Source organism: Oncorhynchus gorbuscha, linkage group LG04 (genome assembly GCF_021184085.1).
Source record: "Oncorhynchus gorbuscha isolate QuinsamMale2020 ecotype Even-year linkage group LG04, OgorEven_v1.0, whole genome shotgun sequence".
In the NCBI taxonomy this organism is placed as follows: Eukaryota; Metazoa; Chordata; class Actinopteri; order Salmoniformes; family Salmonidae; genus Oncorhynchus; species Oncorhynchus gorbuscha.
This window is the reverse complement of record NC_060176.1, coordinates 54092828-54118874: the sequence shown is the minus strand read 5'-3', so window position 1 is coordinate 54118874 and position 26047 is coordinate 54092828. Positions and strand designations below refer to the sequence as shown.

Below are 26047 nucleotides of genomic sequence, written 5' to 3'. Positions count from 1 at the left end.
TGTTTGTGAGGCTGTGCGTTAGTGTGAGGTAGGCCTTCACTAACTCACAGCCTCTCAAACAAAACACACTCATCATTTTTTATATTTGTATATTGGATGTTCTTCATGTATGCATCCCTCTCTCCTTTACTGTATATGCCTGACTGTATGTCTGTCAGTTTGTGTCTGTGTTTTCCCTCTCCCTGTGGAGTGTGCCTGTCGGCGCTCTCTGACTCACAGGGATCATGTCAAATAAAAGCGACAGCGCTGCTTCTTGTCACTTTACCCACGCTCCTCGTTCTTTTCCACTGGCCACAGGCACCTGACTTCTATCTAACTAAAAATAGACACAACCCACCACCAGCATCTCCTCCACCCTCACCCTGTCCTCCAATATTTTCCCTGTGCGCATGCTGCTGTCGGAAGTGTCCACACTATCCCCCCTCTCCTTGTGCCACAGGGCCCTCTCTAGAGAGTAAACATTTTGACCATAGCACAGAGGTCCGATGATCTGGAGTGGGAGAAATTCCGCACTACACTGAGTAGTACCCTTCTGGGGAGACTGTGACCACATCATTACATGCTGACCAGACCGGACATGTCGCGTGTGCAAGTGTCGCAAAATAAATGTAGAAATCCATGTTATTCAATTATTGCACCCACACTTCTCGTGTTCGCCAACGAGCGTCTGCGTTGCCAAGGGTTAAAATAGAACTCCTTTCTATTTCTGACACAGATTGTGCTGAAATCTCCTCATTGGTTTATAGAAGCAGGTACCTACGTGCCATTTCCTCATTAGTTATACCCACTTGGGTGATTGAAAGACTAAATGGTTTGCCGGTTGTCGTGGTAAAAGTGTAGATGCCAATCACCATATAAGTTTAAAAGATGAAAAAGCCTGGAAGGAGGAGAGATGACTAGAAATTATTCGGTTGGCCGTTTTATGTGGATTAATTGTCGGAGTAGAGGACCTTGTGCATTTCAGGTAAAATAACAACTCAATGTTTTATATCCCAGGACAAATTAGCTAGCAAGTGCAAGCTAACTAGCTAAATAGGACAAATTAGCTAGCAAGTGCAAGCTAACTAGCTAAATTGCCATACATGTTTAATGCTTTTCGACCTGTCCCCAAATTAATGTAATTGGTTCAGAGTTCGTTTTGTTATTTTAACCTGCGTGTTGTGATCGCATTTGGTGTAGGGGGACAAAATAAATGTGCGCACGATGGCGCACGGGCAGCCGGTTTGGGTCCCGTGTTAGTGCATACTGGCACAAAGAAGTGCATGAGACATCACTCAGACACACCAATCTCCCTTTAGTTCTTTTGGTGGATGCTGCCTGGGAAAATAAGCCGTAAGGATTGTTTAAGCATACACCTTGTGAAGGTGAACAGTTTTTTTTTCTTGTCTGAAATGGCTTATGGTTTCCCAGATGTTAAGATGATTGAAGAACATGGTTCTCCATTTTTAATATTCTACGTGCTTGCCAAAACCAATCCATATTCCTGCCATTACTCTCTGTCTGTGGTCCCCTCTGTGTATCTCTCTGTATCATAGACCTGTGGATACCTGTTTCACTGTTAGACATTTTTTTATTTGAGTTTTAGACATGGCTACAATGTCATTTGTTGATGTATGGAGCTGTGTGTCTTATAGCCTACACTCAGTCAACCATGGTTTCTATGCAGAGTAAGACTGTGTTTATGTATAGGCCTTTGCCAACTTGCCAAGACGTATCTAACTAGACCTAAAAGTAAGGTTTCTATTCGGGATGCACGATATGTCGGTAAGCATATCGGAATCGGCCGATATTAGCTAAAAATGCTAACCTGCTTTATGTATAGTTTAACGGCGATGTGCAAAACCGATGTCAAAGCTGACGTGCATACCTGGATAACATGGGTAGATGACATAATGAAGCCATGAAAAATACAGCATTCCTTACCTAGCCCACAATGTCTGCTGTGTTGATCTATTTTGAAGTTTCAAATGAAGATAACAAAAAGCAATATGCAACGTTTGTGCTGCTATTATTTCCCGAGGAGGGGAGAAAGTGAAATCCTTCAATACCACAAACCTAATTACTCATTTGAAAGTGCATCATCCCCCAGACGTTCAGCAACTACCTAGAACAAAAGCAGAAAAAAACTAAGCACACACTTCAAATAACTAAACGAGTTCAAGTCGAGCAGTCATTTGAAAGAGTAAAGACAATTTCAGCGGGACAACTCAGGCGAAATCCATTAACGGCAAGATAATGGAATTCATCGCCCTTGACAATCAAACGTTCGCTGTTGTGGATGTTGTTGGCTTTCGCCGACTTGTCGAGCACCTCGAGTCCTGGTACACACTACCAAGGCGCTAGTTTTCAGATGTTGCCCTACCGGAGTTACACAGTTATTGTTGAAATGCACATCCATGAGCTACTTGCTATGGGCATCACTGCTATTAGCTTCACGACTAACATTTGGACCAGCGACGTCAGCCCCATGAGCCTGCTGAGTCTGACCTCAGTGCGTTGACGAGGATTTCGTAGTGTGGAAAGCTGTATTGCTCAAGAATGTGCTGGTTCTCATACCGCTGCTGCCATTTCAATGGCATTTCAGAACATGTTTGAAACTTGGAAAATCCCCAAGAACAAAGTACACGATATGCTCCGTGATAATGCACGTAACATGACAAAGGCTTTGGAAGAATGCGGAGTCGCCAGTTTGCCATGCATGGCACACGCTGCAACTGGCTGTGAACGAAGGTGTTTTGGCCCAACGCAGCATATCGGACAGTGGCAACAGGTAGGAAGATAGTGGGTCATTTTAAACACTCACAGCATAGAGCTGCCTGCATGAAACAGGGTTTAGGTGAAATGTGAGACACAGCTGGACAAGATGGAAACGGACAATGACAGTGTGCACCGTGGAAGAGGACCCACGATGAGGACACGGACGGACAGAGCTGAAACTTCACTGCTTGACATGTATGATCAAATCCTGGTTAAGAATGAACCGACTGAACAAATGAACAATGAAACAGGTTTTGATGATGTTGTACTGGTAGTGGGGACATGCGTACATGGCAACAAAATAACTTTTTGATCAGTGTGTGTGTTTCAAATATTTAACTGTACTATATTGCTTAAAAGGCTGCTAAATTGTAAAAATCATTTTTCTTTTGGCAAGGAAATGATTGAGTATCGTGCCAAAAATGTCATATCGGTGCATCCCTAGTTTCTATGTCAACAAATTGCTTTGCTCATTTCCTGAGGAGACCAAAAATACCCAGGTAGAGATGAGCACTCATTCTCATTCTGTGTGCTGTGTAGAGATGAGCTCTCATTCTGTGTGCTGTGTAGAGATGAGCACTCATTCTCATTCTGTGTGCTGTGTGTAGAGATGAGCACTCATTCTCATTCTGTGTGCTGTGTGTAGAGATGAGCACTCATTCTCATTCTGTGCGCTGTGTGTAGAGATGAGCACTCATTCTCATTCTGTGTGCTGTGTGTAGAGATGAGCACTCATTCTCATTCTGTGTGCTGTGTGTAGAGATGAGCACTCATTCTCATTCTGTGTGCTGTGTGTAGAGATGAGCACTAATTCTCATTCTGTGTGCTGTGTGTAGAGATGAGCACTCATTCTCGTGCTGTGTGTAGAGATGAGCACTCATTCTCATTCTGTGTGCTGTGTGTAGAGATGAGCACTCATTCTCATTCTGTGTGCTGTGTGTAGAGATGAGCACTCATTCTCATTCTGTGTGCTGTGTGTAGAGATGAGCACTCATTCTCATTCTGTGTGCTGTGTGTAGAGATGAGCACTCATTCTCATTCTGTGTGCTGTGTGTAGAGATGAGCACTCATTCTCATTCTGTGTGCTGTGTGTAGAGATGAGCACTCATTCTCATTCTGTGTGCTGTGTAGAGATGAGCACTCATTCTCATTCTGTGTGCTGTGTGTAGAGATGAGCACTCATTCTCATTCTGTGTGCTGTGTGTAGAGATGAGAACTCATTCTCATTCTGTGTGCTGTGTGTAGAGATGAGAACTCATTCTCATTCTGTGTGCTGTGTGTAGAGATGAGCACTCATTCTCATTCTGTGTGCTGTGTGTAGAGATGAGAACTCATTCTCATTCTGTGTGCTGTGTGTAGAGATGAGCAGTCATTCTCATTCTGTGCGCTGTGTATAGAGATGAGCACTCATTCTCATTCTGTGTGCTGTGTAGAGATGAGCACTCATTCTCATTCTGTGTGCTGTTCCTTGGTTGAGTTTTAATTGGATGGAGGAGCCTGTTGCATAAGTGGCCAGTGGGTTGTTGTGGTGCTGCTGCTGTGTTTTGGTGCAGCTATGCCGCTCCAGAGCCTGGGAGCCCAGTGAGTGGAGCAGCGTTTTTAAATAGCCCTGAATAGTGGCACACTGTGGGGAGCTCCGAACTCAAATCCCTCAGGATGAGGGCTGATTTACTGCTGTAATTTATAAATGAAGAAGTAAAAAGAGGCATCTCTCATCTCTATAAATAAACCAGCATCCACCCTCTTCACCCACCCCTTGCTCTCTCTCTTTCTCTGACGGAGGTCTTGGCGTCACGGCAAGATGTGCTCTCCTGTCTTTCTCCTTCTCTCCCTTCCTCTCTCCTCTTTCTCCCCTTATCTGTTTCATTACTTTCTTTTGTCTGCTCTCTTTCCCGCTATATTCTATTGATTTCTCTGGCATTTCCATCTAAAAAGACTCATGAGCACCATTGTGAAGTTCTTAGGAGCATATCAAAATTGGGTGTCAAATGAAAGCTAAGAGTCTATTTTTGATCAATTAAGGCATATACACATTTCAACCTTTTTCCATCCTAACAATTAGCAATAAGCTAAGGCTTTGATTTCTGGTCAAACGGATGGAAAAGGGGTCTTAGACAACGTCTACGAGAAAAAGTCTTAAAATGATATTGGAAATACATCAACAAATAGTAAGCAAATATGTTCTAAATAATCTAAAGTAAAAAAAGTAACATAATAAAAACAAGGCTATATACAGGAGGTACCGGTACCGAGTCAGCGTATGGGTTAGTCGAGGTCATATGTACATGTAAGTAAACTCAGCAAAAAAAGAAATGTCCCTTTTTCTCACAGCAAGAACTGGCAAATCTGGTGCAGTCCACGAGGAGGAGATGCACTGCAGTATTTAATACAGCTGGTGGCCACACCAGATATTGACTGTTACTTTTTATTTTGCCCCCCCCCCCCTTTGTTCAGGGACACATTCAATTTCTATAAGTCACAGGTCTGTGAAACTTGTTCAGTTTATGTCTGTTGTTGAATCTTATGTTTATACAAATATTTACACATGTTAAGTTTGCTGAAAATAAACGCAGTTGACAGTGAGAGGTCATTTCTATTTTTGCTGAGTTTAGGTTTAGTCATTATGCATAGATAATAAACAGTGAGTAGCAGCAGTGTAAAAAAGGGGGTCAATGCAGATCATGTTGAAGACCCCTGCATCTAATATCAATACTTTTCTATTTAGTTCTGGAGAGATTTCTTGCCTTCTATAAATGTAAGAAACATTGCCTTGTGTCTTGTAATTCCATTACCAAAAACCCACATCTTTAAGATATTTTCTCTCCCTCAGGAGAAAATGTTTTTATTGATATCAAGTTTTTTATGAATTTAAAACTCGTAATTCTGTTACCAAATCGTTAACTGTTAAAACAGTCTGGACATCCCTGCCGACCAAGCCCTCTCCTAACCCGGACGACGCTGGGCCAATTGTGCAGTGACCCATGGGTCTCCCGGTCCCAGCTGGCTCCGACAGAGTCTTGACTCGAACAAATAATCTCTAGTGGCACAGCTAGGACTGCGATGCAGTGCCTTAGACCACTGCGCCACTCGGGAGGCCAGGCCGGACCAAATCTGAACCAGTCATAAACTTCTATGTTTCACATGTTTGGACAGCACAGTAGAAGAGTACAGTACAGAAAAGTAGATTACAGTACTGTACAGAAAAGGAGAGCACACTAGAGTACAGTATATTGTACGCTACTGTAGAAAACCTATCTACTGTACTGAACTTTACTGTGATGTCCAAACTTGTGGTACCAATGTCTATGATTGTTTCAGAGTTAGTCGGGTCCGGAGCTCATTACAATAATAGCCTATGTGTAGAATACCCAAATATGCAAAAGAAAGATATTGCATATTTCTACCTTTGTGTACCTGTTCAGGATACATCACCATGAAGAGAATGACATTCATATCCATAATTATACATTTCTGTATAGTACAGATCAGGAACCTATGATGTAATTCCGTTATCTGATTTTAAATCCACTTCACGTACTGTAGTTCAATAACCAAAATAACATTTTTCAAACTCAAGGTGTCATGTCATAGCTGACATCCCATTCTTTCTGCAGATGTCTTTGAATCTTAATTCGGAGCAGATATTTAAGTTTTTGGAAAACGTGGCATAAACTGTAATCATGTAATCATGTTAAACTTTGCATCTGCACAGTTCTTCCAATACATTTTTGTCAAATGTTCTGTCTACATTTTTCAAAGTAGTCCTTGTGCATAGATTTTTATGGTTTATTGAACTTTGAGGTATTTTTTTCTTGTTCTCTCCCTCTGTCCCCATTGCAGGACGACAGCCAAACTAACGCTTCACTTTACCCCTCGAGTCTACATCACCAACACAGGCTTTTTTATTTTTCTGTTTGTGCGTATGCTTAGCATGTGGGGTGGCAGGTAGCCTAGCGGTTAAGGGCTAGTAACAAATGTTGCGGGTTCGAATCCCCGAATCAACTAGGTGAAAAATTTGCCTGTGCCCTTGAGCAAGGCACTTAACCCTAATTGCTTCTGTAAGTTGCTCTGGATACGAGCATCTGCTAAATGACTGAAATGTGAAGTGGTCAAGGATAACCTATCGGGTTTATGTGCTTACTACGTGTACCAGTGGATGAGATCTATTTGCTTGAAATATTGCTTGAAGTAAGTACTTGCCTACATTCAATTATAACTTCTATTTTCAGACAGAGATGGCAGGACATGCTTGCCAACAAGTTACATAATCACCATAAAATCAATCACGTTAGAGATCATCATAGTCGTCTGACTCACACAGTGCCTATCTCTCCACAACGAGAGAGACACGGTACATCTAGTGCAAGGGTTCTCAAACTTTTTGGGGCCAGGGACCCCCTTTGTGATTCATCAGGGACCCTCTCATAATTAGAAAACATCTGAGTGAGATAAAAAAAAAATAGCATATAAGGAGTAATACTATTATTTTGGCAGTGCATGGCTGGACAAACCAAGTCCCATGCCTTGGGAAGAAACATTTTTAAAGGCTCATCTCTTGGCATCGGAGAGAACATTTTAGCAGTTTTCAAGCTAATGTCCTGCAGTTCTACACATTTTGCCATGAAGGAAATTCTCAGTTCTGACTAGCTCATGAACGCTGCATAAGAAGAAAGAAGAAGAAGAAAGAAGAAAGATTCATAATATTACATAAACTCCGAACTTTGAGAACCGCTGGACTAGTGGTTAATATGTTCTATTCATTTTGTACAACAAATAGGCCTATACATGTAGTTACATCTGAAATTATTGCCATGTTATAACACAGAGGGATATTGCATTGTGTGGATTTACATGATGTGGACTACACTGTGAGACCAAGACACTGGCTTCATAGTATAGAGGAATGTGAGAATCACTGTATACATTTACACAACATAGTAACAAGAGGGAGAGGAAGGAAACAAGTGGATGAACATGGAAAAATGGAACTGATGAACTATTAGGAAGAATGTGGAAACTCATATAGTGAGGGGTAAATCAATGAACATTTTATTTGTCACAAGCTTTGGTAAGAGGGTAGAGAGGGAGGAAGCTCTTGCAGAGTCTGATCTCACTCTCTCTCCGACTGCATCCCAACAGCCAATCATGACAGAGCCTTCTATGTCTCCATGGTAACCTCCAGTTTAAGCAGTGACTGAGAGCATCGACTGGGTTTAGGTGCTCAATGTAGAGGAGAAGAGCAATACTTCCCGCCTCTTCAAAAACCATTGGCCAAAAATCACACATAATATTCACATTGTCTCTCCTCCTACATTGTCTGTATATTAGTAGATTTGATTGCCAGGACACAGCAGCAATATAATTTACAACATGAATTAGGCTATAGGTGGCAGAGGACCTTAACTCAAGGCAACAATGAATACATGAGAACTATGGTAATTCATACACCTTTTGGTAGTAAGTTAGTTTTTTAAGTCTAAATTATGGAGTAAAAGTCATTCATTCATTAATATGTAATTCTATGGAAATGGTCTCCCAAACCTGAAGAGTTTTGCTTAACTCCATTGTGAGCACATTATGAGGTGTCTAACACTGCTGAGCCGGTTGTTTCTCTTTTCTGTTTTGCTATGATTTACTGCTAAATGACTTGAAGATGTTTGGAACTTTCACCTGTGGAGAGGAATGAGGAAGAGTAGGGATGTTAAATTACAGGCTAAAATACACATTTGGCATGGGTACAGGGAAACCATTAGGACGAGACCTGGTCTGATTGGACTTGCAGGGATGAACTGAGGGCCAAAAATGGTGGGTGCAGGGATGTTTTTCCCTTCCGTCTTTGTGTTACGTAAGGCCGTTCTCTGTTACGCAGAACATTCCAGCTCTTCGAGCAAGCTACCCGGACAGAATGTCACCAATGGGAGTTTTCATTCTACCTCGGCACTTAACTGATCAATTCAAGTGTGATTTGCATACAAGGTCACCTCACCTCATCCAGTGTTTCAGGTGGCGTTATGGTGTTGATTTGAGTGACAGGTCGAGTTTAGAAGGAGACCCTGTGGTTTCTGGCCTTAACAAGGCAGAACATAGCCTAAACCAAATGATGCCCTCTTACTGTAGGCTACTAGTACATTATTGGCGTGCAGGAGCTCACTGTAATCAATTAACTCTAACATCTGTTTACTATACACGACACCAATGACGACCTGGCGGCCTGGATGCTGGGAACTGTGGTTCACAATGGTTTAATCATCAGTGGTTATCCCCTTCCTCCATTGTAAAACAATTTAGTCCTGCACTCCTCTACTTCCTCATCCCCTGATGTTTACAGCCGTACTTCATCTAACTAATTAGAATAAGGTGAGTTTTTCATTGGGGTACTACAGCTGGTTTAGCAACAGGATTTGATGTGCAGTGAGCGATCACAGTCGTGGATAATTAACAACCTACTTGTTGCTCAACTTGAGCTGCGTATCATGGAAGCTTTCAATAGCTTAACATGTACACCAAGTTATAGGAGTATCAAGAAGTTATAGGAGGATCAAAATCCAGCTCTGTTTCTTTCTCTGTGATTAAACCAGGGTCAGCTGGAGGAGGAGGTACATGATGGAAGAGATGCTCGGTGGGTGTAGAGTATTTTTAACTCTCTCCTCGTAGCGGAATGATGAGGAGAGGGCCAGGACAGGTTGTGCTGTGCATCCCTCCTGCTCAGCTTGTGGAGGGGCACAGGTCAGGGGGAGGCGATGACTGATTGCTCCATGGCACACTGTCTGGACCATAAGAGGCTGCCCAGTGGGGATGGCAAGAGCCCGGCCCCTGGGCTGCCATGGTTGTTAAACAGTATTCATACATTTTCCTACTTGTTTTTTTCTAGTCATGGTATGTCCACATCTGTTTTCCTCCTATCTGGTCATGTGAGGCGGGTTGAAATGCTGGCAATTCTTACCACTAGCCACACAGACAGGACTATTGTCCTAAGCCTTTGACTTTTTAACTGGATTGGGAGATAAGCCTGCAGAGCCATTTATGGGGTTCTTACTATACACTGAGCTGTGTTTGGAGTGGTTGTCATGGCTAATGTTGTTCCTGCAACGTCAAGGCGACTGTGTGAAAGTGATATGTGGTATTTTAGGCTGACCAGGGTCCAACATTTTTCACTTGTATTTAAATGGGTTTTATTATTGGTGCATCATGAGGGAACCCTCCCAAGTCTTCCATTACAACCCTCCCCAGCCAATCCCCCTCGTAGCCGCCCTCTCAGAAACGGGGTTATAATTTCATTATTAAGAGACCGGTAAAATGCCTCCTGTGACTCAGCACCTCCCTCCCAGGATTCCGCTTTGATGCCTTATGTCGCCGTGACGACAGCCAGCACCAGCTGTTCCGCACTGCTCCTACTGCCTGTTTGTGAGATGTGTTTATATGTACAGTAAATGTGTTCACTATGATACAAATTATGTGAAGAGAGAGGTCAATGTTAGTGTTTAGATTGTTTTATTCATAGCTTTTGCTGCTATTACGTGAATAGCCCTTCCCTAGTAGGCATATTCCTCTGTGGGAGTTGAATACCACAGAATAGCCACAGAGCACTACCTGGAAAAAATAAGTGGGGTGTAGTAGAGTGTGTTAAATGGGAAGATTGTGTGTGTGTGTGTGTGTGTGTGTGTGTGTGTGTGTGTGGTGTGTGTGTGTGTGTGTGTGTGTGCTGTTACCCATCAGTCAGGATGCGCAGATGTTTGTGTGTTTGCTGATCCTGTCCTGCTGGTTCCAGTAGTGCTAAGCTTCATGTTATGTGAGGTTTAATCCCAGGATCTCCAATTGTATTTATCACATGCGCCGAATACAACTGGTGTAGACTTTACAGTGAAATGCTTGCTTTACCGACCTTTCCTGACGATGCAGAGTTTAAAAATGAAATAGTAACCAACACGAGGAATAAAATACACAAGAAGTACCAGTACCAGATTAATGTGCAGAGGAACGAGGTACTTGAGGTAGATATGTACGTGATACAGGGTAAAGTGACTAGGCAACCGGTTAGATGATGATGATGTTAAGAATAATTTTAAAGAACAGAGTAGCAGAAGCAAAGGAGGAGTGTAAAAGTGTGTGTGTGTGTGTATGTATGTCTGGTTGTGTGTGTGTGCATTTTGTGGTGTTTGAATGTGTGCTTGTATTATAAAGTTTAGTTATTGTGCGTCGGGTCAGTGCAGGTAGTTTGGGTACCATTTTTAATTGACTATTTAGAAGTCTGGCTAATTAGCAGTCTTAAGGCTTTGGGGTAGAAGCTGTCTCGAAGCCTGTTGGTCTGAGAGCCGACGCTCCGGTACAATTTGCCAGGCAGTAGCAGAGTGAACAGTCTATGGCAATTTTTCAGGCCTTCCTCTGACACTGCCTGATATAGAGGTCCTGGATGGCAGGGAGCTAGGCCCCAGTAATGTACTGGGCTGTACGCTCCCTCTTTCTAGCGTTTTGCTGTCAAGGGCTGTGCAATTGCCATACCAAGCAGTGGTGCAGCCAGTCAAGATGTTATTGATGGTGCAGCTGTATAACTTTGAGGATCTGAGGTCCCATGACAAATCTTTTTAGCCTTGTGACTTTTCAACACCTTCACTACTGCGCAGGTGTGTGCGTGTGTGTGGACCATGTTAAGTCCTTAGTGATGTGGACACCAAGGAACTTAACGCTCTCAACCTGTTCCGCAACAGCCTCATCGATATGGATAGGGGCGTGTTCTCCCCTCTTTCTCTTATGGTCCAAGATCTGCTCCTTGGTCTTACTGACATTGAGGGAGAGGTTGTTGTCCTGGCAACACACTGCTAGGTCTCTGACCTCCTTCCTGTAGGCTGACTCATCACCATCAGTGATCTGGCCGATCACCCCCGTGATGGTGTTGAAGTTGTGGGTGAACAGAGAGTACAGGAGGGGACACACCCCTGAGGGCCCCCTGTTTTGAGGGTCAGCGTGGGGAAGGTATTGTTGCCTACATTCACCACCTGAGTCTTGACCCTTCAGGATGTCCAGGATCTAGTAGCAGAGGAAGGTTTCAGTCCCAGGGTCCTTAGCTTGGTGATGAGCTTGGAGGGGACTATGGTGTTGAACGCTGAGCTGTAGTTATTTCCCCTCTTGTCCAGGTGGGAGAGGGCAGTGTGATGTGCAATTGAGATTACGTCATCTGTTGGGGATATATGCACATTTGAGTGTGTCTGGGATGATGGTGTTGATGTGTGTCATGACCAACCTTTCAAAGCGCTTCATTATTACAGATGTGAGTGCTACTGGGCGATAGGTATTTAGGCAGGTTATCTTGGAGCTTTTGGGGAAAGAGACGATGGTAGTCAGCTTGAAAAATGTTGGCATTACAGACTGGTACAAGGAGAGATTGAAAATATCTGCTTTGAGAACGTGCCCGGTAGCCTTGTGATTGTTAACCTGTTTAAATGTTTTGTTCACATCGGCAATGGAGAGAGAGATCAGTCATTTGGAAAAGCAGGGGCTTTCATGCAAGACATAGTGTTATATTCCTCGATGAGAGCATAGAAGGCATTTAGCTTGTTTGGGAGTTCTGTGTCACTGGGCAGCTCATGGCTGGGTTTCCCTTTTGTAATTCATTATTGCCTTCAAGCTCTACCACATATGACCAGTGTCTTGGCCAGTGTAATAGGATTTTACCTTCCTCCTATGTTGTCCTAATGCATGTTAGATGTTTCGTCTGCGGTTATAGCAGGATTTCTTGTATGCGTCCGTGTCCCGTTCATTGTAAACAGTAGCCTTTAGCCCAGCACCCATATGTTGCCTGTAATCCATGGTTTTTGGTTGGGATGCCTTCTTCTAGTCACTGTGGGGATGGCATAGTCTATGCACTTATTGACGAAGCCTGTGACTTGTATTAAACTCAATGTTATCGAATGAATCCCGGAACACGCATCCCAGTCTGTACTAGCAAAACAGTAGCCTCGCATCTGCTTCGTCCAGACACTTCTGTATTGAGCACATCGCTGTTACTTCCTGTTTGAGCTTTTGTTTGTAAACGGGAAGCAGGAGAATGGAGTCCTGGTCAGATTTGCCAAAGGGAGTATGAGGGAGGGCGTTTCTGTGGATAGAATAAAAGTGGTCTAGAGGTTAGTGGCGCAGGAGACGTGTTGGTACAAGTGCGGTAGGACGGTTTTAAATCTTCACGCATTAATGTCTCAACCCACCAGAAATGCTGCCTCTGGGTGAGCGGTTTTTTGTTTGTTTATGGCCCCATATAGTTTGAGTGCCAGAGTGGTGTTGGCCTGTGGAGGAATGTAGACAGCCATGATAATTACAGTTTAGAACTCTGTTGGTAGACAAAAAGATCTGCAGCTTACCATAAGGTATTCTACATCGGGTGAGCAAGAGCTTGAGATTTTCTTCACATTCGAAGCAGCAAACCAGTTGTTATTTATGAAAAAAACACACCGCCTCCTTTCAATTTCCCCGAAGCCGCCGTCCTATCCTGCCACTGCATGGATAATCCACTGAGTACTACGTGCATTGCATCATCATCCAGCCATGTTTCAGTAAGACATATATCATATTGCAGCTTTTCAAGTCTCTGGACATTTGCTAATAGAACAGAGGGGAGCACCATTCGGTTTTCTCTTCACGTCATTTTCACTAGCACTCAACGTCATGTCCAGCGTTTACGTATGCCATGTTTTGGTAGCCCATGGATCCAAGGAACAGGATCTGGTATGAACAGCTGAGTTGAAGTTGAAATCAAGGTTAGTAACTGTCGATCTGTTATCCAGAAGTGCTTGGTGGTCATACGTGATAATAGTATTGACATTCTGTACGAAAAAGTAAAGATGAACCAGATAAGTCACTATATAGCTAAATTGGGTTGGAACTCATAAGATGTCGCCCGTCTCCGTCGGCGCCATCTTTCATCTCTGGGACCATGGAAAGTTCAATTTAGGGTTGGGCAGTATCATATCGTCATAGCGTCCTTCTCTCATCCCGGGATTTACGGTATTACCAGGTTAGTACACAAACTCAAAGCACATTCGACATCTATTACCAGAATGCTAACAAAATTAGCACTAGTAATAGTGAATTTCCATGGAAGCTGCTAGCTAAATATGCTAACAAACTCAAGAAAATGTATTAATTGCAAAGACAGTCAATCCAGCTCATAAAGTTATACATACATTAACTACATGACCAAAAATATGTGGACAACCTGCTCGTCGAACATCTCATTCCAAAATGATGGGCATTAGTTGTGACATAAATATTAGTGTATAAAAAAACATATAGCCTAAGGCTGCTCTGTTTCTTGAACAGGCTGCACACACTTCATCAGTCTCTCATTCACAATTTGACAAGCACTTAATAATATTATCACCCATGGGACTATTCTCAATTTAATCAGGTCATTACATATACAGTGCATTTGGAAAGTATTCAGATACCCCTTTTCCACATTTTGTTACCTTATTGCCTTATTCTGAAATATACTAAATACCTTTTTGTTTCCTCATCAGTCTACCCACAGTACCCCATAATGACAAATTGAAAACGGGTTTTTAGAAATGTTAGCAAATGTATAATACAATTTTTAAAAAATACAATGTTTTTACACAAGTATTCAGACCCTTTGCTATGAGTTTCAATATTGTGCTCCGGTGCATCCTGTTTCCATTGATCATCCTTGATCAAGGTCCACAAGAACACAATCATTCTTAAATGGAAGAAGTTTGGAACCACCAAGACTCTCCCTACAGCTGGCCGCCAGGCCAAACTGAGCAATCGGGGGAGAAGGGCCTTGGTCAGGGAGGTAACCAAGAACCCGTTGGTCACTCTGACAGAGCTCTAGAGTTCCTCTGTGTAGATGGGAGAACCTTCCAGAAGGACAACCATCTCTGCAGCACTCTACCAATCAGGTCTTTATGGTAGAGTGGCCAGACAGAAGCCACTCTTCAGTAAAAGGCCCATGACAGCCCTCTTGGAGTTTGCCAAAAGGCACGTAAGGACTCTCAGACCATGACAAACAATATTCTTTGGTCTGATGAAAGATCAAACTATTTGGCCTGGATGCCAAGCATCACGTCAGAAGGAAAACTGGCACCATCCCTACGGTGAAGAATGGTGGTGGCAGAATCATGCTGTGGGGATGTTTTTCATCGTCAGGGACTGGGAGACGCGTCAAGATCATGGGAAGGATGAACGGAGCAAAGTACGGAGATCCTTGATGAAAACCTGCTCAGGACCTCAGACTGGGGCGAAGGTTCACCTTCCAACAGGACAACGACCCTAAGCACACAGCCAAGACAACACAGGAGGGGCTTTGGGACAAGTCTCTGAATATCCTTGAGTGGCCCAGCCAGAGCCCAGACTTGAACCCAATCGAACATCTCTGGAGAGACCTGAAAATAGCTGTGCAGCGTTGTTCCCCTTCCAACCTGACAGAGCTTGAGAGGATCTGCAGAGAAGATTGGGAGAAACTTACCAAATACAGGAGAGTGAAGCTTGTAGCGTCATACCCAAGAAGACTGGAGGCTGTAGTCACTGCTAAAGGTGCTTCAACAAAGTACTGAGTAAAGGGTCTGAATACTTATGTAAATGTGATATTTAATACATTAGCAAAAATGTCTAAACTTGTTTTTGCTTTGTCATTATGGGGTATTGTGTGTGTATATTGAGGAAAACAAGCAATTTAATTCATTTTAGATTAAGGCTGTAACGTAACAAAATGTGGAAAACGTCGAGGGGTGCGAATACTGTAATGAAACAGGCAGGGAGCAGGTCTCGAACCCTCAACCTTCTAGTCCGAAGTCGACAGCCCCAAAGGCATGCTCAAGCGGCAGAGTCGATATCCGCGCTTATAAACCCAGGGCCGTTATATTGGTAGGCTACAGTGCATTCGGAAAGTATTGTACGTGTGGAATCATTTTTGATTTAAAAAAAAAATGGAATCCGTAGTCTGCACTCAAATAACGATTTAGCTTATAAGAACCCATATTTCTGTAGGCTATGAGCTCTCCAACAGTGTTCCAGGGGTCTTTGGCCTACAGGCCACTTTTAGTTGTGATACAAACCGTAAGAAGGGTCATGCCTGTGCACTTGACTTTCCCCACAGTCCTGTTTTCTCCCTTTCTCAGCTGTTACAGTCTGTCTTCTGGCTTCAGCCAATCGGTGTGCCCGGATGGACATTTGGACTCTCCCACTCTAGCTCAGAGTAGTTATTGTCTTCAGCCAATGAGGACAGAAGTTTTCAGTGTGTTTTCTAGAAAAATGTGTGCATGCATTCGCAATAACCACAAGGTCACTTCTGATGTAAATGTGTGTGAATGTGTGGTGGTGACTAACAGAATAAAAGTCTGGATATGGACACATCTGCCTGGTTACTACCGGACCCCCACTAGTGGGGTCAGGCCAATGTAGAGTCCGCTTAAGTAACTAGCGGGTAAGGGCTCAGAAGCCAACTGCTCAGACTGCTCCAGCTAACCCTTCTGACCTGCTATAGTTGAGGTGCTCCGAAGAAGAGTCTGTGCGTCATGCCAAGAGACTACTGTCACCACCCACCTCAGCCTACACTGCCACACAAAGCCGTCATGCACCTGAGGAAGACACACCTCTCTCATCTAAGAGACTACCAGCCCTGCTCCAGGCTGTGTCTGTGGTCATGGAGTGACCACACCCTCTCCAGTTGGAAGCTGCAGAGGGAATATGAGGACCTCTGTCATGAGCAGGAAGAGCTCAGGAGGGCGTACTCTAGGCCCTCCCGGCCTGAGTCAGTTTGTTTCCTGCCTACCTAGTAGATATGAAGTGTCAAGGTTTTGAGTGTCCTTCCCCTTAAGTAGGTTTAGCCTATCCTGCCCCCTTGGTAGTTCTAGAGTTCCCTGCCTTCCTGGACGGTTCAGTCTATCTTGCACGAGCCTGCTTCCCCTGCTTCCCCAACTCTCGGTTTCTGGCCTTACCCGACCCTCAGTCTCTGACCCTAATTGCAGGCTCACACTGTTCTGGCTGACATCCCTGGCCTGCTGCATTAGTACTAAGGCCCCAGTCCTCTACCATTCTGTCCACAGTCCCTTGCGGTAATAACATCTAAGTTTGCTGCTCTGTCAGTCTCTAGGTGTCCTACCAAGCTAGGCCCTGCGTTTGCTTTGCTTGCTCGGTTCGCGGCCCCCTGGCTTATGGGGTATGCAGCTCCCTATCCCACAAGGCTTAGAGCCCTCTGCCATTCTAGACCTTAAGTTAGCTGCCTCTTTTGCAGGTCTGCAGTCTCCTGCCCTGTTTGGATATGGTCACATCTGTCTGGTTCTTACCAGACCGTTTCTAGTGGGGTCAGACCGCTTACGTCACTAGCAGATGAGAGCTCAGAAGTCAGACGGCTCCAGCTAGCCGTTTTTACACAAACCTTACCTTGGTTAGGCTACATGATGCAAGCATCTGTGATTTAAAAAAAAAATGCATGCACTGTTTCTTCCCCATGCTGGGCATCATTCACAAGTGATAATATTCTCACCCATCAGACTGTTCTCAATTTAATCTTGTCTTTACATATACTAAATAATATGTGTCAAATTAGTTTGGATTTATAATGGGCAGTTATCATGCACCTGTCGGAACAGGGGCAGGGTAAAAACATTACGTCATCCGTATGCACTTGAATAGCGAATGAAGGGCGCTTTTCCAACGGTTTATTTTCATTCCAGCTGGGTAGGCTACTCCGGTTATAGAGCGACGTGATATGCTTCATATTCGGAAAGTTGAGTTAAACCTAGCCTATAGAAATCTGATGGGATCCGCCTCTTTTTAATAGAGGCCATCAAAACTCTAGTTTTCTCATGCAATTGCATAGCCTATAAAAATGCTGTGCAACATGGGCTTATAGGAACACTTATTTCATTCCATGCATCATCCAGCTATGAGCAACAGGTGATCCTATTCTGCTTAAACTCTGAATGCCAGGGCTGTCATGAAGTGTTTTGATTTGATTTTCCATTGCATTTGCATTGATGTCAGAGTGATTAGAGGGACAATAGAGTGCTGAGTACCTATCAAGTGGTATTTGACTGTGGTTATAACTCCTGTGTGGTGGTAATAAGGTCACCGTAACAGCCCTAGTTTTGAATGACCTCCCTAGGTACCTGGTTCCTCAGGCCAGTAGAGGATATTGAGGAATCGGTCTCATTGCAAACGCAGCCTGTGCTCTTCCATGTCTAAAATTATGAAAGGTGTGTTCAGTCAGCAGTATCGTCCACGATTTTCACAGTCATGTCAGGGGAAAAGAGATGCTGTGTCAGTAGAGTGTCAGGAGTTTTCAGGGTTGTTTGATGTCCTGCTCATACTGTCTTGTTTAGCAAGACTTGCAGCAACACCATCCACAAGGCAGAGGTCAGTGTGCCACCTGAGAGGGGAGCAAGTGAGGGCACAAACTTGTGCTCAAACAATCATATGGAGGATTTTCAAGTTAGCAGTACAGAGAGGTTAGCAGGGAGAGATCTGGGTGCAGCACACATCAATATGTTACACCAGATCTTACTCCCTTGCTGCTGGCCACCGCTATTCAATTCAATAGAATGCAAATAACTGTATTTATAAACCCCTGAGAAACCCTTCAGATGACACCCATCCACATTGGTTCAGTAGACTAGTTTTAGTAGAGATTCCTCAGCCCACCAGATAAGTGCTGTGGGGTCGCTGTGTGCTGCTATTGCGTCACTCCCAAGGGGGTAGAATTTTTTTTTTTTTTGCCAGTCCTGTCTGGTCCAGCGACAGTGGGTTTGTGCCCATAGGCGACGTTGTTGCCGGTGATGTCTGGTGAGGAACTGCCTTACAACAGGCCTACAAGCCCTCAGTCCAGCCTCTCTCAGCCTATTGCAGACAGTCTGAAAACTGATGGAGGGATTGTGCGTTCTTGGTGTGACTTCGGCAGCTGATGTTGCATGTGCAGATGTTACACGTGGTCTGCCACTGCGAGGACAATCAGCTGTCCATCCCGTCTCCCTGTAGCGCCGTCTTAGGCGTCTCACAGTACAGACATTGCAATTTATTGCCCTGGCCACATCTGCAGTCCTCATGCCTCCTTGCAACATGCCTAAGGCACGTTCACGCAGTTGAGCAGTGACCCTGGGCATCTTTCTTTTGGTGTTTTTCAGAGTCCGTAGAAAGGCCTCTTTAGTGTCCTATGTATTCATAACTGTGACCTTAATTGCCTGTCATCTGTAAGCTGTTAGTGTCTTAATGACTGTTCCATAGGTGCATGTTCATTACTTGTTTATGGTTCATTGAACAAGCATGGGAAACAGTGTTTAAACCCTTTACGATGAAGATCTGTGAAGTTATTTGGATATTTACAAATTATCTTTGAAAGACAGGGTCCTGAAAAAGCGCTGTTGAATTTTTTGCTGAGTTTATGAATGTACAGCGTCAAGCGCTCTGCTCGCTTGCATATGCTTGGATTATTGTGTCCATTCTATTTTTAGACTTTGTGTGCATGTATGAGAGGGGGCTGTCTTTTTTTTTCTAGGCAAAGCGTGGTGCAAGCGGTCTATGTGAAGGTTGCTGGTGGTACATGAGTAACCGGCATCTGTATAATTGTCAATTGATTCTAGTTGTTGAAAGATTACCGGTTGTTTTCTGTTATGGCATTTCCTGTGTAGCATCTTGCAGGAAACTTGCTTCACTCAATCTGGGAAAACTGCTAAGCCATTATTAGAAAGAGTATGGTGTTCGGTTGAGGAACAGTGCTGATTTACACTGTTCAGTAGAAGAGATGGAGGAAAAAAGACTGAAGAGTAATTGAAGTAATTACCTGTTTGATGGGGAGGTTTGCTAGGATGCTGCTCTCCGTTTCCCTAAGCACCTGTGTCAACCATCAGTGCACCAGACTAGAGCTGTGGCAGTCACGAAATCTTGTCACGGTATTTGACCTTTAATTAACAAACACATTTAGCATCTCCTGGCTTCCACACAGCCTACAAGCCACTGATGCCGAGCTTTTGGAACATCTACATTTTAAAAAGTATTAAACCATGTAACATAGGCTAAACCTTCACAATAAATCCATTATTTATTTTAGACCGGTCTAAAGAAACATGATATGAAGAAAATGTAGTCTATTTCATAACAGAATAGCATACCATGAGTTGTCCTTCTGTTTGGTCCTGATCTGGCTATACCATATGGCTGTGGGCTACACTAGTTCATTTAGCAGAGAAGATTTGGTTACAATTCTGTGGCATTATTTTAGTATATAGTATGAAGAATACAATTGAACAAAGCTGAATAAAATAGAAAGGATATTTTCTCCAAACAAGTGAGCACATGCGGCTATCCTGTGTTAAGCGGTTAACAAAGAAATAGGTACTCCTATATGCTTAATTTAGAGTTATGAATGTAATTTTAGTTGTTCTACAAACGTTTGGCTATATGTTTAGATTTTTAATACATTGTAAGGCTGCACGATGCAACTCTGATGATTTGAAAAAAGTCGCTTGAAAGGCATGAGCTCTGCTTTGGTTTTGTTGTGCCGGCTGTACACACTTCATCAGTCTGTCATTCACATTTTGAGAAGCACTTGATAATGCCTCAAATTTCCCGGCGGCACCTCATCTCACTCACACATCTCTCCATCAAGTGATTGGGTCTTTCTCACAGGCTACAAGTGCATATTGAAGATATTGGAACAACTGTCCACATTTACTTGTCATCAGCCAAATAGATGAGTAGGCCTAACGAACAGCAAAAGCACTAACCTATGCCAATCTACTATCCCCCATAGTACAAAAGTTGACCTATTCTGTGCAAGAAATAAATATTCCAAACATAGTCTGAGACAGTTGTGGAATGCGATAGATCCCAAATTAGTACAACCACTAGCATAAAAAAAAGTTGAAAAGTAACGAGGCTGATGCAACAGCTCCAAATGTTTATCTTTTAAATGTTGGTAAACTATGCTATTTCTTCACATAATACGCGTAGCAATGCTCACACAGCAGTAAACTTTAAGCGCGAATGTTCCATTAGTGGGAGAACAGCATTATCAAAAGTGACCACAAATGCGATTATACATGTAATTATTTCATGGTGAAAACTATCTTTTCCAAACTTGAAGTTCACGCTCAGTATGCCAGTTAGGCTCTACACTCATTGTAAAGCAGATGAATGTGCTTCATTTTAAGAAGTTATTTGGCCACTTTAGTTGTGATACAAACCTTTTATCAAACATATAGGCCTATTTCGCTAGGCTACATGAGGTGTGCGACTATGATTACAAAGAGTCACAAACAAAAGGCATTGTTTCTTGCATTAAGCTGGGCATCATTCACAAGTGATAATGTATAATTCAAAAGTGATAGGCTAATATTGTCACCCATCAGACTATTCTTGATTTAATCTAGTCTTTACATACACTAAATAATATGTATGAAATTTGTATTTATTTAGGATGGACCATTATCATGCACCTGTCCCGAAATAAGGGCAGGGGAAAAAATACATTGCATCTCTGCACCTAAATAGCGAATGGAGAATGCATTTCCTGTGGTTCATTTTCATGCCATCCAGGTAGATTATGCTCTTGTTAAGATGAGCAATGTGCTTAATATTAGGAAAGTTGAGAAATAAATATAGTAGGCCTAACTTATAGAAAGCTGATGGATCCTCCTCTTTTTAATAGAGGACATCACTCTGTTTTCTCACACAATTGCATAGCCTATAGAAATGTTGCACAACATGAGCTCGTGCGCTCTCAGGAAGTGTTTCATTAGATTTTCGATTACATTTGCTTTGATGTCAGTGATTAGAGGGACAATAGAGTGCTGAGTACCAGGCAGTTAGCAAGTTTGGTAGGCTACTAATGACCATCAGCAGCATCAGAGCATGGAGAAGCCTAATTATCGTGACTAAAAAGTAACATGGAATTTGACTGTCTTCATGACTCATTGCCGCTGGTGTGGCGGTAATACGGTCACCGCAACAATCCTACTCCAGTCTCTCCCTCTGGCCTGTCTGTTTAATGCACAGAAAGGTTTTAGAGGACCTTGACCTTACTGGTGTGTTAGTTTGTGAGTGTGTCGTTTGCAGGAGGCTCTGAAAGTTGGGTAGAGAGTGCATTAAATAGATTATTGAAAGAGACATTGACAGAGGGAGGAGATGGGAAGGGAGCAGAAGAGTAAGTATGATAGAGAAGGAGAGGCTTCCCTCTCCTTCATCTCTGAGTGGTGATGCGAGAGGCTCATGAGTCTTGTATGTTGATGGCTGTGTGGCAGACAATGAGGTGGGCTGGACTATATTTGCATGCGTCAGCACAATCCTATTCGGCAGCATCATCATTGCTGCCCACAGGCTCCCGTCAGGTCCCCCTGGACAGAGCCACGCCGTGACAGTGCACCGGCGTGTCGGAATCTCTCTATCCATCTCTCTTTCTCTCATACCTAATCACTCACTCACTCACTTTTTCTGACTGCAGAGGCCTGTAGGGACAAGGACACAGGGGCCATCCTCTCCTCTGTCTTGACTGCTGAACAGTCAGCAGTGTGTTTTTGAGCATGGCAGAATACTGTATGTTTCGGTCAGTGTGCGTGTTACAGTATTCAAGATTGCATTAGCATCTGTGGGTGTGAGAGGGTGTGTTTCATCAAATAGCACTAGAGAAGTAGGCCTAAATTTGTCCATTTGGGTGGTGACTCAAATACTTAGGCTGCAGCCCAAACACGTATTTTTACCCATTCAGCCCTTGCCCATCCACTTTCCCTTAGGTGAATCCCAATCGAAACCGGATGCAGTTTGATTGCCATCTTAAGTGGAGGTCCAATTTACTAACGTTGCCCGCTCAGCCCTGGATTTAGCTGGAGTGAGTGAACAACTTTGGTCACTTGCGGGGATAATATGACCCACAATTCAATGCAAACTGTAGTCACATGTCGAACTCTGGTGGCCGCGAAGTGTCACATTTTATAAAAAAGGCTGCATTTTCGGCATGTCAGAAAAAGTATGAAGCTAGCGTGCTAAAAACAATATATTTATATATATTTATTTATATAAATATATTTATATATATATTTATTCATATATATATATACGAAAATGTATATATAATATATATATTTATATATATAATATATATATTTATATACTCGTCACATCCGAGTGTACGTTAAATGTCCCTTGCCAAAGCTAGGGAGAGTGATGACTGCTGTCCTTGAAGGTGACCTTAAAAACAACCAACCTAAAGCTATTAATGTAATGTTACCTAGTAAGCTAACATTTCTAGCTTGCACTCATGGCAATTTTTTTATATATATATATACACACACACACATTGATTTTCGTGTTTGAAAATTGGCATGAGTGCAAGCTAGAAATGTTAGCTTACTAGGAAACATTACATTAATAGCTTTAGGTTGGTTGTTTTTAAGGTCACCTTCAAGGACAGCGGTCATCACTCTCCCTAGCTTTGGCAAGGGACATTTATCGTACACTTGGATGTGACGATGTAAAACGTTATTCAAGGGCTGAGGGTTTAGAGCCGAGGGCTGTCTACTTTGAGTTTAAAACGCAGCCTAATCTTTCACATACTCCTCTGTGTAGATTTCCCCCTGTTCCACTTCCCCCTAGATAACATCTAAACAGTGTCTGCCTTATTCTGCCTCTAAACAGCAGGAAGCAGATTGTACAGTCAACCTTCCTGCCAGTTCTTGACTATGGTGACATCATTTACCAGAATACAGCAGCCACGACTCAGAAACCTTTGGATGCCGTCTACCGTAGTGCCCTTTGGTTTATCACAGGGGACAGTTTTAATAAGCATCACTGCATCCTGTATCAAAAGGTTGGCTGGTCCTCATTAAAGTCCCATAGATCCCTAAACTATGCCATTTTTGTTTACAAAGTTCTACTACACAAGCTTCTGACTTACCTAACTTTTTGTTGAAGTATGAAAACATGAGTTACCAAACCTGTTCAACTCTTGAGGTTCCTTGGGTCTGGACTGCAAGTCCGCCTTCAATTTTAATGACCCCAATTTGTGGAATAACCTGCAGAACTCTCTGTGTCTTGATTCCCTGGTGCCAGTAGGGCAATTTAGAGTCTAATTTTGAATTTGTTAAATGATAATACATTTGTTTTGATTAAATATCAAAATGTATTGTTTTGAAATTTTCATTTTTCGAAATTGTAACCTGTAGTTTTTTAAATTATTGGAATGTTTGTTGAATTTGCCCCATTTGAAAATCAGACCTGGTCTCAATGAGCTACCCTGATTTTAAAAAATTCCAAAAATATATAAAAATATATTTTATACCTCCCTTGCTATAGGCTATTTAATTAAATCTCTTAAACAATGGCTCTCACAACCCCAATCATTATCCCGGCTTGTGCCTGAATTGAATCAGTCCTGCTGCTGCTGTGTTAACCGACATTGGTCGCAATGGACCGTTTCATCATTATAAGTTTGACTATAAGGGCACTAGAGCATGGAGTTATGAAAATCGATTTCACCATTTTTGTTTCCTCATCAATGCTCAATATTACAAAGCTGCAGGGATTAGATCATGTGTTTTGGCACAGTGGAACCCGGCTAAAGCGTGATTGAAAGGTAGTGTTGGGCAATTCCACAGTAACAGAATTGCGCTGAGACTTTTTGTTGTAATGAGCGCTGTGATTTTTCACTTTAAAACTTAATGCCCAACAAATAACAACATTTATTTTAAAGTTTTGGAAGAAGAACTGTGCAGATGCAAAGTTTGTTAACAGAATTTAGGTAAAATCCCCTCAGTTTATGTGACCACATTTTCCAAATAACTGTTAAATATCTGCTCTGAATTAAGATTAAAAGATGTCTGCAGAAAGAATAGTGTTTCGGCTATGACATGTCACCTTGACTTAAAGAAAATATATTTTGGTTATTGAACTACCGTAAGTGAAGTGGATTGACACCCATAATTGTGGTAACAGAATTTCATGATAGGTTCCTGATCTGTACTACACAAAAATGTATAATTATGTATATGAATGTCATTCTCTTCATGGTGATGTATCCTATATGGGTACACAAAGGTATACCGTGCCTTTGGGAAGTATTCTGACCCGTTGAACATATTTTGATATGTTACAGCCTTATTCTAAAATGGATTAAATAAAACCATTTCCTCAGCAATCAAATGTATTCATATAAGCCCTTCTTACATCAACTGATATCTCAAAGTGCTGTACAGAAACCCAGCCTAAAACCCCAAACAGCAAGCAATGCCGGTGTAGAAGCATGGTGGCTAGGGAAAAACTCCCTAGGAAGAAACCTAGAGGATCCAGGCAATCTACACACAATACCCCATAAGGGCAAGGCAAAAACAGGTCTTTAGAGACCTGAAAATAGCTGTGCAGCAACACTCTCCATTCAACCTGACAGAGCTTTAGAGGAACTACAGAGAAAGAATCAGAGAAACTCCCCAAATAAAGCTGTGCAGAGGCCTCCCAAGTGGGCGCTAGCTGTGCCACCAGAGACTCTGGGTTCGCGCCCAGGCTCTGTCGCAGCCGGCCACGACTGGCAGGTCCGTGGGGCGACGCACTATTGGCCTAGCGTCATCCGGGTTAGGGAGGGTTTGGCCGGTAGGGATATCCTTGTCTCATCGCGCACCAGCGACTCCTGTGGCGGGGCGGGCGCAGTGCGTGCTAACTAAGGTCGCCAGGTGCACGGTGTTTCCTCCGACACATTGGTGCGGCTGGCTTCCGGGTTGGATGTGCGCTGTGTTAAGAAGCAGTGCGGCTTGGTTGGGTTGTTTCGGAGGACGCATGGCTTTCGACCTTCGTCTCTCCCGAGCCCGTACGGGAGTTGTAGGGATGAGACAAGATAGTAATTACGAACAACAATTGGATACCACTAAATTGGGGAGAAAAGGGGGTAAAATTAAAAATAAATAAATAAAGCTGTGCAACGCTTGTAGTGTCATACCTAAAGTACCGAGTAAAGGGTTACTTATGTATTTTTCCGTTTTTTTATTTGATAAATTAGCACAAAAAAAGTAAAAAATGTTTTTGTTTGTAGATTGATTAGGTAGCCTAGTGGTTAGAGCATTGAGTCAGTAACCGAAAGGTTGCTAGATTGAATCCCCGAGCTGACATGGTAAGAATCTGTCGTTCTGCCCCTGAACAAGGCAGCTAACCCACTGTTCCTAGGCAGTCATTGTAAATAATAATTTGTTTTTAACTGACTTGCCTTACAATAAGGCTATAACCTAACAACTCTACTGTGCTCTACTTTAGTGTACTATACTGAAATATAATCTGCTCAACTTTTTTTTACTGTGCTCTACTCTACTGA

At 42.9% G+C, this 26047-nt stretch overlaps 1 protein-coding gene across 6 annotated transcripts in view; it reads left to right on the top strand.

The window, feature by feature from the left end:
* Positions 1–26047, top strand: part of LOC124034291 (membrane-associated phosphatidylinositol transfer protein 2-like) — an 84650-nt gene that overhangs the window by 16780 nt on the left and 41823 nt on the right. The window lies entirely within an intron of this gene.